Source organism: Canis lupus, chromosome 23 (assembly GCF_003254725.2).
Source record: "Canis lupus dingo isolate Sandy chromosome 23, ASM325472v2, whole genome shotgun sequence".
Lineage (NCBI taxonomy): Eukaryota > Metazoa > Chordata > Mammalia > Carnivora > Canidae > Canis > Canis lupus.
The window spans coordinates 18,609,699-18,625,227 of NC_064265.1; the positions used below are offsets into that span (position 1 = coordinate 18,609,699).

Consider the following 15,529-nt stretch of genomic DNA (forward strand, 5'->3'; position numbering starts at 1 on the left):
CAGCCAATGTGCTGTGGATTACTTTGACCAGTTCCCTAGTTATAAGAGAGAGCAAATGAGGTGTAGAATGAGTCTAAATGAAATTCCTTCTATTATATTTCACTTCATTTGGTTTCCTATATTCCCATTCCACAAATTACCTATTTATTTATTGAGTTTTTATGATGTACGTGTATTTAAAGGCATTTACATGAATTATCTCATTTAATCATTACATCATCCCCATGATGTAAACTTCATATTATAATAAAATAAAATTTACTAGAAGAGGAAACTGAGTGGTCTAGAGATGTCTTGGTTTTATATGAGACGCTTTATGTAGTTCTAACTTTGCTGTACATTTTAGGATAATTTCATTCAATTGAATGAATACCTATTAAGAGTCTATAATGTGCTAGTTACTGAACTTGGCATTGGAGATTCAGTCTGAACAAGGGAGCCTGGTTATCATCCTCATTGGGTTTGTAAGGCTGTAAGGCATACATAATATTGAGTATGTGTGGTTCTGAGAGTGGTACATAGTATCAAAAGGGGCAGAGCAGCGAGTCCTCCTGTGGCTGACAGTGTAAGGAGGGGGGATAGTTTCAGGAATAAGCTGGTTGCTAAAATATCCGTTAAGTGGATGAGTCAAGACTCTGAGTTCCTAAGAGTACCACATGGAGAGCCTGTGACTATGATAAGGTAATCACTATTTGAGAAGTGTGTGGGCCCACTGAGCGTACAGGGATAGGAGCACATGAGAGCATGTGGCCAAAGGAGAATGGTTCTTATTTTAAAAAACTAAACAAAATGTTTCAAGCTTCCAAGCGAAAGCTGGCCAGCTAATCATCCTTAGATAATATCTGAGGGGGATTTTTGGCTCAGACCTTTTCCTTTCCTGCCCCTGCCACAATCACAGTGGGTGCAGAACACTTCACCCCATTACTGCTAGGGGTAGTAGCATGCTAGGTTATCAGGCCGAGTCATTGACTTGCCTTGGCCAGTGGAATGTGCATAGAAGTGACAATGTACCAGTCCCAAGCCTAGGCCTTAAGATGCCTTATGTGTTGCCTCCTGTGTCCCTTCAACCCCTGCTGCCATCTTGTACTTCTGCTACCACTATGGGAAGAAAATGTGAAGAGGAAGCTACTGGTCCCAGAACAAGGAGACATGGGGAATACACCTGAACCCAACCTCCAAGCGAGGCCAATCCTTGACTCCAAGGCCTGCAAGACCCTGCAGAATCTGGCTGACCTATAGAAAAAAAAAAATGTCTGTTGTAATCATTGAGATTTGAGGGTTGTTTCACAGCATTATTATAGCAGCTACACACAGGATGTACCTCGTGTCTTATTTCTAGATGGTTAGGATCCAGAAATTTGTCCTGGTTTCCCCATTGTCTCAGTAGCCCTGGGTAAGACAGGCCTTCCCCAGTTACCTGCTATAGAGAGGCAAGCACCCTGCCCCCAGCAGTCTCTGTTCTTTTTTTCCTCTGCTTTATGTTTCCATATTGTATAGATAACCATTTTATATGTGATCTACTTATTTATTTCCTGTCTCCCCAACCCTCCCTCTTTCCTCACCCCCAAACTAAAGTCTGGGTCCCAGAAAGATTCTGATCAAATTGACCCATAGTGAGACCTGGTCTTCAGCCTTTAAAAAAAAAATCCCTGAGTAATCCTAATATGCAGTAAAAGTTGAGAACCACTGAACTTGGGTGATGGAGGCTGGAGTCAGACCTGGCTTGCTAAGGGCCACAGCTGATTGGAATCTTACAAGAGGAGTTGGGATAAGGCTGGTGACAGGGATGGGAAAGTCTGGAAGTACACAGTCCAGGAGGGGAGCCTGCAGCAACCAGCCACATGTGAGCACCTGAAATGTACCTAGTTCAAATGGAGGTGTGTTGGAAGTATAAAATACACGCTGGATTTTGAATACTTCAGTATGAAAAAGGGAATGTCAACTATTTCATTAACAATTCTTGTATTTGCTATATGTTGAAATAGCATTTTGGATATGCTGGGTTAAAAGACATTGCTGAAATTAACTTCACCTGCCCGCCCCTTCCTTCCTTCCTTCCTTCCTTCCTTCCTTCCTTCCTTCCTTCCTTCCTTCCTTCCTTCCTCCCTCCCTCCCTCCCTCCCTCCCTCCCTCCTTTCTTCTTTCTTTCTTTCTTTCTTTCTTTCTTTCTTTTCTTTCTTTCTTTCTTTCTCTCCCTCCCTTCCTTCCCTCCTTCCTTCCTTCCTTCCTTCCTTCCTTCCTTCCTTCCTTTTCTTTTTTTTCTTTTCTTTTCTTCTTTTCTTTTTTCTTTTCTTTCCTTTCCTTTCCTTTCCTTTCCTTTTCTTTCTTTTCTTTCTTTTTTTTTTCCTGTAGTGATGAGAAAGCTTAAAAATGCATAGGTGGCCCAGAGTACATGTCTACTGGAGAGCTCTGGGCTCCAGAGATTCCCAGGACAATGAGACAATGTGTGCAAAGCCTAGCATGGAAAGTGGGGGGGTGAGGTGGGGTGGAGGTTAGATTATCCCATGCAGCCTGGCTGGGGCATACAGGCTAAGTAGTGCAGAAGTAGCAGGCCAGGAGGATTCACAGCTATGGAGGCCTGAACACCACACTGAGGGCCGCAGCCATTTCCTAGAGGGGCCTGAAAGAGATCTTTCTAAAGGCAGAAAGGCCGGGCATTGCAAAGACATTAGGTGGGGGATCACAGGAGGAGACTGGCCGGTGCTGAGGAAGTGAGATATTTGCAGTAGTGGAGTCAAGTGCTAGCTAGCAACTGCTTTGCTATTCTAAGGCCCTTACAGGTTGATTCATGGGCAATTTGAACCCATAAGCAGTTACGGTGATGAAACATGGACACCAAATGATATCACATTTCTTATCATTGCCAGTGAGCACAAGCTCCCCTCTGCCTGCTGTCACATACACTGTCACCTTGAAAGGTGTTATCCCATCACTGTCTCTGACGGCATGAGCAGGGAGATGTCACTTCCAACAGCACCATGAGATACGGGAGCATGTGAAGATAAATTGGGCAGCCACAAACAAAGCCAGCCCTGCTTTGGCAAAAAGGCAGGAGGGAAGAAACGCAAGTCGTAACCATATTAGAATGTCCTATAAACACAACTTTCACCTCTGTGCCCATTAGGTGAAGATTCTAAAGGTTGGCTGTAAAAACTTCTAGAGCAGAAAATACAATGGTTGTACAAGTGAGGACCTGGAAATTCCTTGGGACATAGAAAGAAACATTAGCTTTTCACGCACAGTAACAGAGTCCCGTTAGAGAGTTTTGTGAGCTACACCAACATCAGTGATGATTCTACATGGACTACAACACAGAAGCCACTAAATATTCCACTGGATTCTAATCACAGTGGACAGAACTGCTTAGTACAGGTGACCCCCATTCCCCCAGTACAGCAGGACAGCTGAGGCTGTCTGGGAAGCTCAGGGCTATTTGAGGCTGACACAACATCAGCTTATACTGGATACAAAATGCATACGAACTATTTGGGTGGCAAGAGATAAAAAAATATTTCTTCCTACAAACGAGTATGAAGAATTCTATTTGATCAGGTTGAGGAGGAATTGGCATTTCATAGACTAGTAGAATTCAGGTAAAAGTGACAATCAGCCCTATTCATCAAACGGGGAGATACCGAGACCCAGGCAAGATAGTGACCAATCCAAGGGCCACAACTTGTTCAGGTGCAAGGCTGGAAACCCAAACGGAGTCTCCTGTGTCCCTGTCCTGCTCAGAGTTCTTGTACGACTTGCTACTTGTAAGCTGACCCAAGAGGCTGAGATGTCTTGACATAAAGCTACTTGAGATGCTAGGATCTGGTGTTAGGTGATGGTTCTCAACTCTGGCTGCATACTAGAATCCCTGGAGGAATTTTGGAAAAATCCTGGCTGCAAACCAGAGCAATTAATTCAGATTCTCTGGGTATCTTCATTTAAAAAAAAAAAAAAAAAAAAACGCTCTCCTGGTGATTCTAATTTGTAGTTGAGAATTAGTGCCTAAGGGGGCACCTGAACAATTTTAGAGAAGACTCAGCATTCAAAGCAGGCTCTTTGAGAGGACTGAGAGAACTGTCATGTCCAGGTTGAATCTAGACGATTCAGCTGTATAGGAGGTGGAGATAAAGCTAGCAATATTATCTTTACCTCAAGACTTTTTTTATTAGCCAGACTGACACTGGTGAGTTGCAAAGTCACCTTATTGGTGCCCAGAAAAAATTAAGGCACATCTATGAGTCCTGACTGGGTGATGCCAGCTTTGTTCTCAGTTGGTGCAACAGTAGACTCTTCCACCCCACTTGCATGTGACCAGGATGGTACCCAACCTAAGATGAAAAAGTTTTTAAAGCAACACAGAACTGTCCATAGAACTTTGTGCAATGATGGAAACATTCTCTATCTGCACTGCCCTATACAGTTGCCATTGGCCACATATGCTACTGAGCATTGAAAAGTTGCAAGGAGAATGAAGAAATTCTTATTTCCTCTTAAATTATTTTATATGTTAAATTTAAATATCACACATGTTTAGTGACCACTGCATTGGACAATGAAAAAGTCGTCTTAGAACTATCCCAACCAGGTAGGTAACATAGAAATTTGTAGATGAAGAAGATAAATATTTTAACTTCAAACCATGTTGTCACTTACTCATTTATACGTCAGTAGCTTGCTCAGCAAGATTGAACATTAATAATAAAAAAACCTTAGTTTTTTGACAATAAAGGCACAAGTAACATTAATTTTTTAAAGTACTTTTGTGTGTTTGGTTTTCCTTTTAAACAAAATCATGGAGTTTAATAAGAACGCTCTTGCTGAATATTATAGTATATGACAAGTTTTAGGAACAGCAAATGTTTTATAGCAACTGCCTTGCTCTCAGATGCTTGAGAGTCAGGTTGCAGGAATGATGGAGCTATTGTTTCATGTAATGACAACCTTTCCATGGAAACTCTTCCAAAAGCAAGTTATGTGAATGCCAATATCAACTTACTCTCCCAGTTACACTTAAGCACCAAATTCTCCTAATGCAGAGACCCTTGGCCAAGGAACGTGACTAAACTTTTTTGATTACTTCTTTCAGTTCCAGCAACAGACTCTTTTGGGCCTGCACTTGAGATGAGATTCCTGGGAAGTTGGTATGCTTCTCCCATGAAACATTCCAACAGTCAGTTATTTTTGGTCAGCACTTTATTTTTCATATGAAAAACCACCTCATGCCCACGGAAATGCAAACCTGCCGTTATCTCTATCTTGATATTTTATCTCATCCTTAAATATTTGACAGAGTTACTTAATTTATTCTAAAATCTGAAGGATAATGAATTCAAGCCATGGTCCATCACACTTGGTGGTTGTAATGGGTCTGGCCAACCTCATTTCACTATTGTAAAACCAGTGGTTATGAGCGATGACTGATTCTTCGCCAGCCAGAGGATAAGCATTCTTTGTATTTCATGGAAAGGTGGGAGAGGCCATTCATTTATGGAGTAAAAGAAGATCTAGTCAAGAGGTAGTATAATTTAGAGGACAGTGCACAGGAGTCGGTGCCTGTAGGCTAAACTTTAAGCCCTGACACCAATTTACCAATAATGTAACCTTGAGTAATGCATCACTTAATTTTTCTGAGATCCGTTCTCCTTATCTGCATAACAACAATATTAGCCCACGGGGGGCTGTGAAAACATTATAAGGTGATACATCTTTATGGGTTTTGTAAACTGAAAGTATTATCTGGGTTTGAGTTATCAGGATGGGATAACGTGGCCATTTCTTTTCCAAGTCCTGCATATAGCCCTTCATTCTGGGGTCCATGGTAGATTTGACCCTATGTGTATAGGTTTCATTTGGCTCAGAACTGATATTCTTTTGTTTGTTTTTATGTAAAATTAATATTCTTTAACAATTTTATTGTGGTAGAACAGACATAATATAATTGACCATTTTAACATTTTTTTATGTGAACTGTTGTTCAATGGCATTAAATGCATTCACAGCTGTGTAACCATCACCATTGGCTAGCTTCAGAATTGTTTCATCTTCCCAAACCGAAACACTGCACCTAGTAAACAACTGCTCCGCCCTTCCACCCACCTTTCCCCATCACAGCATCTGGCAACTACCATTCTACTCTATGAATTTGACTGTTGTGGTATCTTACTATAAGCCGAATCATACAGTATTTGTCCTTTTGAGTCTGGCTTCTGTCACTTAGTATAATGTCTCAAGGTTCATCTGTGCTGTAGCGTATGTCAGAACTTCCTCTCTTAAGGCTGAGTGATATTCTGTTGTATATATACACCATATTTTGTTTATCCATTTTTCTGTCCATGGACAGCTGGCTTATTTCCACCTTTCATTATTGTGAATAATGCTGCTATGAACATGTGTATACAAATAACTGTTCGAGTTCCTGCTTTCAATTCCTTGGGTTTATACTCAGAAGTGAAATTGCTGGATCATATGGTAATTTTATTTTTAATCTTTTGAGGAACTGCCACATTGTTTTCCATAGAGGCAGTGCCATTTTACATTCCTACCAACAAGGCACAAAGATTCCAATTTTTCCACAACCTCAGTTATTTTCTGTTTTGTTTTTTGTTTTTGATAAGAGCCATCCTAATGGGTATGAAGTAGATCTCACTTTGGTTTTGCTTTGCTTTTCTCTAGTGATTAATGATTTAAATATATTTTCATTTGCTTGTTGCCATTTGTATATATTCTTTGGAGAAATTTTTCTTGAAGTATTTTGCCCATTTAAACATGACATTCTTAATGTCAATGAGAGTATTACTCATTTTGTCAAAAAAAAGTTTTAGGATCTAACAGCAACGTCATAATGTCCTTAAAAGTAACAGTTAAATGAGTCCATATTGTTATTGTTTTTACTGTTATTTTAAACTTTATCATTCTTACTGCTATTTAATCTAAAATGATCAAATACTGGCCATGTTCCAAGCACTGAGCTAAATTGTGCACAAGTATAGACTTATTGGATCTTCACACCCATTCTACAAAGCAAAAATTATTAGCACTCCCATTTTACAGTGGAAGAGACTGAGGCTTCAAGAAGCTAAGCAATGTGGTTGAGTTTCATGGAGTTACTAAGTGGAAGAAGGGGAATTTGAACTCAGATGTCAAAATCCTTGCTCTTAACCACCATACATGACTACCTCTCCATGATGAATGCTCCTCTATGATATACTGACAAACCTTATGGGACATGTGTGTTAGAGGAACAATAAATAATAGGTTATTGCTCATGATCTTTCATTTCAGAATACTTAAGGAGATTCATGGACTCATTTCTATGACTATTCTATGTTCTTCTGAAGCGATCCAGCAATATGGCTATCATCTGCTCTTATTTAATAGCCCAAAGATGAGATGTATTTTGGAATATGCCTGAAAAATTATATTCCACAACACCATACTGTCATGGCTTAACAGTTTACTAGAAGGATAAAGGTAAGGCATAATTACTTGTGGTGTTCAGTATTTTTATAGACTACTGGAAGAGCACATTTTCACCTTATCCATTTTCCACACACTGTAAACACCACAAACCTTAATTGAGTGCCTATCATGTGCTAGGAATGAGTCCACCTCCTAGGTATACAAACACATAATGGGTGCTTTAGTAGGTGTTGAAGGAAGATACGACAGGCAGTGAACATGGAATTGCATAACAATTTCTGCATCAAGTAATGGTGAGTTCTAGGAAGAAGAATAAAGCAGGATAAGAGAAGAGAGAAGGTCTAAGGGTGTGAGGAGGGACTGACATTTTAGACAGGGCTGCCAGGGAATGTGTTTATGTTGAGATGATGTTTGAGAGAAGCCAGAATGAAATAAGAAAACGAATAATGGGTGACGAGGATTTTAGGCAAAGGGAACAACTAGTGCTAAAGCCCTAAAGCAAGAGTCTCCCTGGACTGTTTGTATAATGAGAAGTAAGGGTGAGCAGAACAGCATGAAAGGGGAGCTGAAACTCACTAACTCTGCTGTTCCTTGAGCTCTATTGTTAAATTGACAAGAGCAGAATTTATCAGATGGCAGTGACCCTGGTGGGGACCAGAGCTGAAATACACCACATCTAAGATCTGTGTTGGGAGATAAAATACAAAAATATAGACTGCTCTTGTAGAGCACATGACACCTGGATTATTTTTCTCTCACCTGGAGTGGGGGGTGGGGCATGCATCAGAAGCATTATGAAAAAGAATTATCCAGGGAGTAAGACACTTCTTGGTCTGGATTAAAAATACTATGTTCTACATGTACACATACTCAACAGGAAGTTAAGATTAATTTCTTCTATATCAAATGATGAGCCCTTCAATATTGGATTCATTTGCTCTTTCAAAAAACCAGTGAGGGTCACCAAATCTTCTCTACTGGAGAAAGGAAAAATAAGTCTACAGTTGAGATTTGTTAAAAGATTCAAAGAAGAGGATTCATGTGTGAGGGTTCATCTGTGTGTTCAAATATAATTTTCTTACTATATACTTTTGTTCAAAAAATTTTGCCATACAACTAGATGTTCCAAAAAATTTGACATTAGAACCACAGATAATTTAGGAAAAATATAACCCTTCTAGCATTTATAAAAAGCTTGAGAAATCAAAATTAAGAAAATGTATTAGTTTCAGCATTACGTGTGTACATCTGCCAATTTTCCGTATTAGATTTCTATAGTTAATCCTGAATATCTCAATCCACATATGCTGGACAATAACAGTACTTAATTCTACGCCATTATTATATATAATGGTCTGATTTTTGCTGTATATTTAAGAAAATATTGGAGTAACCACAAATTTCTTCAGCTCATATAGAATGAACTCCCACCTAGAAAACTCCCAAATTGGAACAATGCAAGTGACTGTATTTTAGAATAATTTAGGGGTGTCTGGGTGGTTCAGTGGTTCAGTGGTTGAGCATCTGCCTTCAGCTCAAGGAGTGATCCCGGAGTCCCAGGATGAGTCCCACACCGGGCTCCCTGCTTGGAGCCTGCTTCTCCTCTGTCTTCCTATGTCTCTGCTTGTTTCTCTGTGTCTCTCGTGAATAACTAAATAAAATCTTTTTTTTTTTTTTAAAGAATAATTTGCAAACATTCAAAATGTCTTTCCAAAAAGAGCCTGTCATGTTTGTTATAGAATAAAAATATCCTCAGTCAAGTGCAGAAAAGAAAGGGTCCTTTAGGATCACAGCTGCCAAACACCACTGCCAAGCATGGAATTTTATTCTTAAAAACAAGAGGACACTAAACATAAGAGGTGATAAACTAAAGGCACATCAAGGAGTAAGTGGAAGAGTTGGGGAAACAGTTTAAACATACAGAGAGAGGCTAAAAATAAAAACAATGAAATCATCCAGATAGAGAATTGGCAGCAGCAGTGTGAGGTGGAAGAGAGGGCCCACTATTTGGTTTCTAAAAAGAGGCCTTCACTGCTTGAAACATTTGAAACATTTCAAACCATCCAAAACATTTCTGTGCTGCCACCATTTCCCCACATGGTCTAATATACTGTAGCTACTCAAAATTAATAATGCATTCAATAAATAAAATCTGAGTAAAATGCAGGTACTTAATACTGAATCAGAATGGGGCACCTGAGTGGCTCAGTTGGTTAAGTGTCTGCCTTTGGCTCAGGTCATGATCCCAGGGTCCTGGGATTGAGTCCTGTATTGGCTCCCTGCTCAGCAGGGAGCCTGCTTTTCCCTCTGCCACTGCCTGCTGCTCTGCCTACTTGTGTTCTCTCTCTCTGTCAAATAAATAAAATCTTAAAAAAGAAACACCAAATCAATTGAATCAATCTTGGGGCAAGAATATAGGAGGATTATGGCTTTCACTATAACTTTGTTTTGTGTGGTGTCTCAACTTTATAAAAATTGATATACATGTTAGTTTTCTATTTTAAAAAAGACACTGACATCAGATTGCACTAAAACAAGTAAAATGTAACTATGGCTCCAAAGTAACTAAGAGTAAGTTCATCGCAAGCAAGTTGTTCAGTTAGCTCTTTCAAACTTTTCGAAGATGCTAGCAACAGAAAACCGAGAGAAGGACTGAATTCACATGGCACTGTTCAAGTTTTATCAAGAAGGCATGTCTCAGCCTGTCTCCCACAGAAGAAAACAGAATAGTGTCTCTCAAACACCATGCCTATAGAGTGGAGGAAAAACAGTCTCCCCTTCACCTCAGGGTTCTTGAAGGCATACTGGGATGGCGGCCACCCCGTCAGGTTGTGCACATGGTCCTCCCCACTTTCTCAGATTATAAATCGACCAGGTTACAGTTTAGCAAGAGCTTTGAATTCAGTGAAAAATGCCATTGGCTTTCTAAAGTTGTTTGCAACAAAACAGAATCAACCTCTAAAAAACAAACAAACAGTACGCAAACTAAAAAATACATATTATTAGTTTACCAGGCCTCTAATTGAACTGCTGATAGAAGTGAGGAAGTTGCCTGAAAACATGAATTTTGTTGCCGTCGTGCAAAACAACCTCCTAATATCCCTTGCCTTTGATGGCTTCTATTACATTCTAGAGCTCTAAGAGAAATAAGCTTGTCAGTACAAAATGCCTTAAAGGGCTCTCCCCCTTCAGAACTGCTGAGAAGACGTAGAATTTGTTGACTGAGAGGAGGCGATCAGTGTGTCCCCCAGAGACGGCATCAAAGGCAGATGCTGTAAGCAACTGCAGATTTAATGCGCTTCTTCCTCCATCCTTCCTCCCTGGCACACTGGCCTTCCCTTGGGACCGACTCTCATCAAACTGACAAAATGATCGTGTGTGGACTCGTGGTTAGGCCCACGGATTTTCCCAAAGACCAAGGTGGCTTTGAAAGATAATACACAGCTCATTTTTACACTTGAGGCCTTAGCCTATGTGCCTTAGAAGTTGGCTGGTTGAAAAATCTCATATGGAGCCAGCTAATTCACTCAGTTCTTTCCTTAAACCCAGGAGGCTAAAGGCTATTGAGTTTCATGAGAAATAAACAAAATTTCAAATTAACTACACCGACCTCCCATTTATGTAGACCAGCCATAGAAGGGATTGTTTGGGTTGGCAGGATACAGTGGTTAACTCAGAGTTACTGTCTACTAAGCTGGCCGACACCAAGAAAGTCATCTAATCTCTCAGTTGCCACATGCATAAAATGGGTGACAGTAATTCTACCTTTACCAGGAGATTGTTGTAAACCTTAACGAGTACGTGGAAAGCACTAAAAACAGTGTCTGAGATGTACTGAGAGATACAATAAATGTTTGCTAGCTATTGCAACAAGAATAATGCAACTTATATTATTCATATCACAAATTGGTGGACCAATGTCCAGAGAAACTCAATTATTGACACGAATAACTGTAATACTGTGAACAGGCCAAGCCCTCTTGTGTGTTGATCCTTAAAGGAATTTTCAGTTATCACTAGGGATTGGAATTATCTACACTGTCTCAAAAACATTTACTGAGGGTCTACTATTTGTTCTTAAAACAGGAATTCAAAAATCAGTAAGACTCTAAGATCAAAGTTAGGTCAAGGAGACTGACAAATGCACAAATGCTGAAGCAGTATATAAATGTATCACATATGTTGGACACCTGAAACTTGAACAATGTGATGTGTCGATTACATAGCAATTGAAAAATAAAAACCCAGAAAACAAAACCAAAATTCTATGACAATATTTATTATATGGAATGATAGAGACACACATAGAATTTTATGGGAATGTGGGAAGGAACATTGTGGTTAGCCTAACAACAGCCTGTCCAGAGATACATATGTTCTAACCCCCAGAAAATATGAATATGTTACATATATGTCAAGGAAAAATTAAGATTGCTAAATAGCTGACCTTAAAATAGGGCGATTGGGGATCCCTGGGTGGCGCAGCGGTTTAGCGCCTGCCTTTGGCCCAGGGCGCGATCCTGGAGACCCGGGATCGAATCCCACATCGGGCTCCCGGTGCATGGAGCCTGCTTCTCCCTCTGCCTATGTCTCTGCCTCTCTCTCTCTGTGTGACTATCATAAATAAATGAAAAATAAAATAAATAAAATAAAATAAAATAAAATAAAATAAAATAAAATAAAATAAAATAAAATAAAATAAATAAAATAAAATAGGGTGACTATTCTGGATTTTCTGGGTGGGTCCAATATAAACAGAAATATCCTTAAAATTGGGGGGTGGGTGGAAGCCAAATGAATCACCAATGTAATGTGAGAAATACTCAACCGGACATTACTGGATTTGAAACTGGAGGAAGGAAACCATGAACCAAAGAGTAGAGGAGGCTTGTAGAACCTGAAAAAGGATATAGATCTATTTGAAGCCTATAGAAAGGGACAAGACCTGTAGAAGCTTTGATTTTAGTCTAATAAGACTCATTTAGAAGGACAAACAGTAGTTATGTATAGTGAGAACATTCTGGGCCGAGGCTTTAGTTTGGACAAAGATGCAGATGTGATAGTTTAATTCACCCAAAATTAAGAGACTGAATATTTTTAAATGAGGCTGCATAAATCTGCAGAGGCCCAGGGGTACCTGGGTGGCTTAGTTGGTTGAGTGTCTGACACTTGATTTTTGGCTCAGACGTGATCTTGGGATCATATGATCAAGCCCCACATTGGGCTGTGCACTCAATGGGGAGTCTTCTGGAGATTCTCTCCCTTTGCCTCTCCTCCCACTCTCTCTCTCACTCGAAAATAAATAAATAAATAAATAATAAATAAATAAATAAATAAATAAATAAATATTTTAAAAAAAATTTACAGAGATCCAGTCATAAAGAATATGGCATAATAGGGAATATAGTCTTCAGCCAATAAAAAAGGGGGCATCAGAGGGCTTTAATTTAGGGAATAATAAGGCCATCTCTGTCTTAGAAATGTTACCAGAGTATCAAGATGGAGAACAGGCTTGAAGAGGGCATGCCAAGACAGAGGAGATCATGTACAAGGTTCCAAGTGAGGGTTGGTAGAGTCTGCATTAAGGCTGTAGGAAGCAGAAAGGAAAGGAAGAACCATTTGAGGAGATATTGGCCAGCAAAATTGGCTGCCTAATCATAATGCTTTGAATGTGAGGTATGAGGATAGAGATGGAATCCAGAACAACTTCTGCATTTGTAGCTTGGGGGTCTAAGGAGATGAAGGTGCCCACAAACAAGATATACAATGGGAGAGAAGAGGGGTTGATTTAGGGGAAGATGATGAGTTCCTTTTTTAAAGTGTATAGAAGACAATTGAACAGTAAGATAGGATGACATCACTCCAGAATGAGAACAGTGGGCTGAAGGCAGGGTCCTGGGAGATAGTAGCATGTAAGAAATGCTGGAATAAAAAAAGAGATGCTCATGAAAAAAATGAAAGAGAAATGAGCAGGAAATAGCTGCAAGAACTAGCAAGGATAGCATCCCAGAGTCAAGGCAATAGTTTCAAGAAGGGAAGGGAAGGAGACATAGGGTCAAATGTAGCAGGATTTAGAAAGATGATGATGGTAATAGTGGTGGTGATGGTTCTGATCATCATATAATAATAACTACAATAGCAACCAATACATTATGACATTTATTTAACCAACACACATGTACCACATATATCCTACCAGAAATTACTCTAAGTGCTCAATAAGTTTGAACTTACTTAATTCCTTTAACAATCCTATGGGGAAGGTACTACTGCTAACCCTATTTTATATATAATGAAATAGAAACACAAGAGATTAAGTAACTTGTCCAAAACTACTCAGTAAGTGACAGGGCCAAGCCTCTTTAGATGTGACTCTTAACCACTAAGCACTGCTATCTCACGTTCTATCTCATTTATTTTTCACCATATATAAGCCAGTGATTAGGTTCCACCATCATCCTAATTGAAGAGAAAGGAGCCAAGGATCAGCAAAGTTAGTCAACTTTGCCCAAGGTCAGCCAGCTTCAGCGGTGGGCTGAGATCAGGCTGAATGAACTGACCTGTGTATTGTAACTAATCAGTACTAGCCTAGTCAGAGGGAGGAGGCCCCGGATTATGTCCCTCATAAGACATAGGTTCCCCCTTCCCTCTGTTTTAAGACATGAGTTCTCTCTTGTCTCTTAATTGGGAGATAAAGTGAGGGGCTAATCTCATCCAATCAAGAACTGATCAGTTTTTAAACTTTAGTTCAATTCTGCTTTGTTCTTATCCCTTGGGCATAGACTCTCAGGCTTCTGACTAGCAACGTGGAGAGTCTCTGTCTCCTGTGGGATTGTGGGAGATTCCATTCTGCCTTTTGGGGGTTTGTTACTTTTCCCCCCCTCATGATAAAGGAGTGTGAACAAATTCCAAATAAATGAACTTTTAGTCATTTGGTTCCTATATAAATGGAATGCTACAAAAAATACTGCAGCTTTTTTCTCTGTGAACAAAGTCCTGCATAGCCCTAGTGTTCTTGCATTTGCTGTCTTCCAACTAGGTTTGCAGGAATTCAATCAGGGTCCTCTATTCCAGGGAACTCTGACCACCGGGTATCAGAGGCTGATCTCTGAACACAGTTAGTACAAACAACAAACAGAACTGAAACTCAGCTGGGCCTTGTGCCCAAGAAAACCAGCCACACATGAACTCACACCACGGGGGAAGGAGAAAGGGAAAAAAGTTCCAAAAACAAACTGAGGAGAGAAAAAGGCAGGCTGAGAAGCTGGCTCCATCCTGACTGGACCCCACATGAATGTGTGAGAGACAGGGCTTGAGAAAGAAAAGCTTCCCTAGACTTGCCTAGAAAGGAGCTTTAATCTTTTGACTTGCTTGGAAAGCAATGACAGAGACCAAGAGCTCTGACTCTAATGAGAGAGGAAATGGTTTTGGTTCATGTATAAAATAAAGTAAGCTTTGTTTAAAATGAAAAAAAAAAAAAACAAAACCAAAAACAGAAATGCTTTAACATCTTCTATATTATTTACATGTAGAGCTATCCTAATTGAAACACTTATTTGGAAATGTATTGATTAAAACAATAATAGCTATTTGTAACAGAGAAACTTGAAATTTCAGTGGCTTAACACAACAGAAGTTTATTTTTTGGTCATGGAATGTCCAACCAGTGGATGGGCACAGCAATGCTCTGCTCTAGGCAGTCATTTAGGGACCTAGCATAAAGATAGCGCTGTCATCTGACACATGTAGCTTCCTAGGTTGCTCTGGATCCAGCTAGCAGAAAGATAAGAGAGATAAGAATTATACAGGAGATTTTATTCACCAGGTCAAGTGATATATGATATTTTTGCTTATATATCACTGACAGACAGAACTTGGTCACATGGCTGCACCTTAAATACTGGGAGTGTTGGGAGATGTAGCCTTTGGCTGGGCAACCACTTTCCAGCAAAAACTCCCCATTGTGGAAAGGGAACACCACCATTGGTGGAAGCAAGATGTCTATTTTCCTATGGATTTGCTGATCTTTACCACATCTGCTTATTGTAGGGGTTTGGAAAACAATAGAGGAAGAGAGGAAGCAAAATCACAAATTAATACCCTGCTCTGTTTAATT

At 39.8% G+C, this 15,529-nt stretch overlaps 1 protein-coding gene across 1 annotated transcript in view; it reads right to left on the reverse strand.

Annotated features, from left to right (window-relative positions):
* Positions 1-15,529, reverse strand: part of RARB (retinoic acid receptor beta) — a 725,304-nt gene that overhangs the window by 302,118 nt on the left and 407,657 nt on the right. The window lies entirely within an intron of this gene.